The sequence below is a fragment of the Etheostoma spectabile genome, chromosome 2 (genome assembly GCF_008692095.1).
Source record: "Etheostoma spectabile isolate EspeVRDwgs_2016 chromosome 2, UIUC_Espe_1.0, whole genome shotgun sequence".
In the NCBI taxonomy this organism is placed as follows: domain Eukaryota; kingdom Metazoa; phylum Chordata; class Actinopteri; order Perciformes; family Percidae; genus Etheostoma; species Etheostoma spectabile.
The window spans coordinates 20,598,928-20,603,582 of NC_045734.1; the positions used below are offsets into that span (position 1 = coordinate 20,598,928).

General features: G+C 41.0%; 1 long non-coding RNA gene across 1 annotated transcript in view; it reads left to right on the top strand.

The window, feature by feature from the left end:
- The window catches only part of LOC116698648 (uncharacterized), a 21,141-nt gene that overhangs the window by 3,048 nt on the left and 13,438 nt on the right, over window positions 1-4,655 (top strand). Inside the window, exon 2 of the long non-coding RNA XR_004334269.1 lies at window positions 2,961-2,965. This is a non-coding gene — a long non-coding RNA (uncharacterized LOC116698648). The remainder of the gene's footprint in view (window positions 1-2,960; window positions 2,966-4,655) is intronic.

The following is a 4,655-nucleotide window of genomic DNA, read 5'->3' on the forward strand; positions in this document are numbered from 1 at the left end:
ACACACACACACACACACACACACTTACTGTTACTGTTAGTGATGGGGCTCAGTCAGTTACCATTGTTTTATAACGGACAGACCTTCCTCTAAGTAAATACTCTAATATCTCTCCAATCAAATATCGCCACATACTTGTCGACAGGATATTCCTCCACGCTACCTAACCACCTTTTTGTTTACAACTACTGTAATAGCCCGAATTTCTGCCGGTTCCTTCTTGTTGGGGCTGTAGTTTTTATTCCTCTAATGTCTGGGTCCACATGGCTGCAAATATTTTTCCACGCAGCAGATTTAGCTCGGCGAGTGTACTGTTTGTGAATGTTCCTGTTTGTGTTGCATCTCTCCAGCGTTATGTCAGAATAATAAGTTCAACATTCTCCTGCAAAATAACAGCGTAATTGGAGTGTGGATGCAGCACCTTTGGGAGGTCCCTCAAATTACGCACAAGGTCCCTGCAATTGAATCTCCCTCTGGTAATACTATAATTCCTGTCCAACAAAACATTGCAGCGATAATGTGCCTGCTGCCGTACGTACAATGTGATTGTGAGAAGGGACTCCAGAAGTCACAGGCAGTTTGGCTCTTATCTTCCGGCAACAGCCACATCCCTCTGACTTGTGTCTGGCTTGTTGTTTTCATATTTCTGCAACAAGTTCCCACTTAGTCAAACGGTCACTAGGGAGGCGAGGTCACCAGATGCAAGAGTCAGAAAAGAAGGAGGAGGAAAGAGGAATGTGAAAGGACAGGAGAGGAATGGGGGAAGAAATATAAGTAGGGATGGGAGGAAATTAAAAGAGAGGGAAGGAGGAAAAAAGAGAAAAGGAGAAAGGAGCGAGAATATAAAAGATGAGAAAAGGAAGGGGAACAAGAAAAGATGAGAAAGAAGAGAAGAAAAAGGAAAAAAAGAGAAAAGATAAGGAAAGGAAACAGCAGAGAGGAGAGGAGAGAAGTAAAGAAAAACAAGATTAAAGACAAGAAAATGAGAAAGGAGTGAAGACAAAAGATAAGGGAAATACAGCTGGAGTGGAGGTGAAGAGATGAGAAAGAAAAGAAAATGAGGAGAGGAGAAGAGGCTTACAGAAGAGGAGAGGAGGAGAGGAACAGTGAGTGGAGAGGACAGGAGAGGGGGAGGATGAGAGGAAGAAGAGAGGAGAAGGAGGAGCCGGGGTTGGGCAGTTCCAGAATAAGCTGAGCTGTATATCATTTAATTCCCCCAGGATGGTTAAAATCCTGTGAGAACTGACTACTGTGGAGTACCACACACACACAAACACACACACAAACACACACACAGTCGGAAGGAGCCTGCCACCATCATAATTCAGCAGGGCGCGTGTTAAGGATTTCTGCGACTTGCCACCTGCTCCTTCAAAATCCATTTTGACAGCAGAGATATTGATAAAAATAAGCTCAGCGACACTTTTATCAAGGCGTTAAATCATAAGAAATAGATTTTTCTGGCTGTCAAGACGTTAATGATGATTAAGGATGACTGCTGGCCAGAATGTAAACATCTGCTCGCTTCTCAATAGTTAGGGACTAATGGGAGATGTTTTATAAAATGGGATCAAAGGTCGTGACCTGTTTCCCTATGTAGGCTATCTGTAATGCTAGAGCATGCATTTTGAGTGAAATTGGTGTAATTTGTGATTAATGCCAAACCATGTGCTGAGAGTCCCTCTTTGATGTGTTTCAATGCCTCCCATATGTTTAGGAGATTGATGCCTGTATTTCCATCAGCTAACTCCCCTAACGGCCTGAGTAATTTCCTCAGAAACAAACAAGAACCCGAAAAACGTCACGATGAGTAGGAGAGAGTGAGAAACTACGCCAGATGTCGTCTTCCCTGAAGCTCGACTCCCACTTTCTTTTTTCCCAGCTCCAATGATGTTTCTATTGTTCATGCACAACTGAAACACAAATGATTATCCCGTCAGTATTCATAGACAGGTCTTCTCCCCGCTGCTGTCTACCTCTCTGCTGCCCATGCATAGCCCGTTTTGTTCTCTCTCAGTTTTTCCCATTTTGCACCACTTTTTCAGGCCCACTTCCAACACCCCCGCTAAAAGACTGGATAAATTAAAAAAATAAAGGAGACATAAATTAAAGCGGGAGTTTGACAGGAAATCTGTGCGTGTATTGTTGGGTAATTTAGAGTTTCCTCAAAATGTATACATCTACATGGGAAGGAAAGAGCAGATGGAGAAGTCAAAGGGGAAATACCGTGCGGAGCTTTCAGGGCAGATCTGGAAAGCAGAATCTTTTCTTTGTCTTACTACTAAAACTAAAGTGGGTGAGAGTCTAACTCCTACACAAGTTAACACACACACACACACACACAGAAATTTAACAAATGCATGGATGGATGCACAAACATAAACCACTTATGTATTAACACAGTGCCCTGTGAAACTGAGAGCTGAAAGTAATGTGGCTACCCGCAGACTTGCTCTGAGAGCCATTTAAAGGCTGACCTTTGTTAGGAAAGGAACGCTATGAATTCATTGACTTTGTTTAAAAGTGTTTCTACTGAACACAACCTGAGCAGAGGGTTATGGAGAAAAGTGTGAACAGTTTTGTGTGAGCTTAGAAGACTGTTTTCTAATAGTAGTTTAACAATACATCATATTTTCTCACACAAATAATAGCTTCATTTGTTACACAGTATAATGCAGTCCAATGTGCTGCCGCAAGCCTCTGTTATTGTGCTATTTGAAGGAACAATGCAGCCACAGTAGCAAAGTCCAGCCGTAGCCACCACTTTTCCCTTGATCCAACACAGGAATATTTGTCTCCCACCTGATTTCTCTTAAGCAATTATGTTTCATGTTTCACAGTTAAAATATTTACAAATGCACACTCTCAGGGCTGCATCAAACTCAATTTATAGGTAAGCCTTCTCTGCGAGAGGCCATGCAGAGTATAATAAAAGAGTTTTACTGTTTAACAACACACAGCATGGGTCACTCTAAATTTTATGTTGAGGGAAATGAAGGAAAGCAAAGTGAGAAATAATAGATTTGCTGGCGCTCTGTTTTGACATATTGTAATATGCAGCTGGTTTTTGTAATGCCTGTTGTAATGTTCAATTGTGCACAATGTCCCAGGGTTTCCTAACCCATTTTCTCCCAACCGCACCACTGTTTAATGTACACATGATGATTTCCTCAGACCATTCCAGAGAGAATACCAGTGGTTTTCTTCCATTTGTGTTTGCCTGCCACATAACCCACCCATAAATATGGGCTATCATGTCAATTTTCCATGCCTGGGCCTCAGACTAATTTACCACCGGCATTGATATGAAAGATAAGCCTTTTGTCTCAGGGAAATGGGATTATTCTCATTGATGGGAAGAGGCAGAATCACATCAGCTTTGACAAAAAGGGGACTGCTACATGAGAAGATGACAGTCAGAATATAATTTGGAGCTAGCAATATGTAAAGTATTCAGCTGGGCAGAGCTTCAGGTTTTAACAACTTGTCATGCAAATTGGGCGGAAGGCTTTAGCATTTAGATGAGATGGACTTCCCGCCAAAGTGGCTGGTGTCATTTCACTTTTTCTGAATTTCTCTATCTGTCTCTTTGAGACTTGGCCAGCTATTTTTACAAACGGACATTTCAACTTCTCCGTTTTAAAAATAGCAAAGTGCACACCTGTCAGTTTTCAGAAAAGTGTTTGTTTACACAAACCCGTGTATATATGCCGTCAAGAGCTTGCCTAACCTGTAGCCAATCAGAATCCCAAAAATAGCCAAATGAAAATGTAAACAAAGGTGTGACTACTACTGACTTGACTGTGAGCCAAGTCCAGATGTGAGTTGCGCATGCAACACCTACACGCTTTAAACTTTATAATTTAAACTTTAAATGAGGTTCAGTATGTTTACCTGCAGCTTTTGGAGTCTTGTGGAGTAAACATGCAAAAGGGATCATGGGAGTTTTGAGCTATTGAGGGTCACTGAGGAGGCCACTGGCATTGGGGCAAAAATCCAGAGGGGGAGAAAAGTTTATTATTTTATGGATTTCACAAATTTCAGTATGACACAGATGCCCCCACCTTGATTGCAGCCCGATCCGGATGCGTCACATCAGGTAGCCAGTTACCATATAAATCTATAAATAAAATCTCACATTTGCACTCGACTCACATTGAAAATGTACATAATTACATTCACATATAATGTGCAGACTGACAGGTGCGTGTCACTCAAATTAGGATTATAGACACAGCTGTAGACCAGAAAAAAGTGAGGCTGCTGTTTGTTAGATGAAAGTAAGAACAAGTTAAACAAACCACAGAAACTAGGCTACTACAAATTTACTGATACCTGAACAAAGAGAAAATACAGTTTACAGTTAAAATACAGTTTCTTCATAGTCTTTTGCATGAACACACTTGCTAAGACAAACCCAATAGGATAATTTATTTACCTAATATTGTAATTCTGCTTCTGTACTTTGTAATTCTACTACTACTGCCAATAATACTTTTTTCAATCATTGACTTTTTTTTATTGCAACATCATCATTTTACATCCCAATTCTGTATAGAATACAGGTTGCAAAAAACATTTTGATTTGTCCCATCCCTCTACCCTTAGCCCTTACACTTCCCCCACCCCTCCCTTCACCTTCTTCCTTATATCCC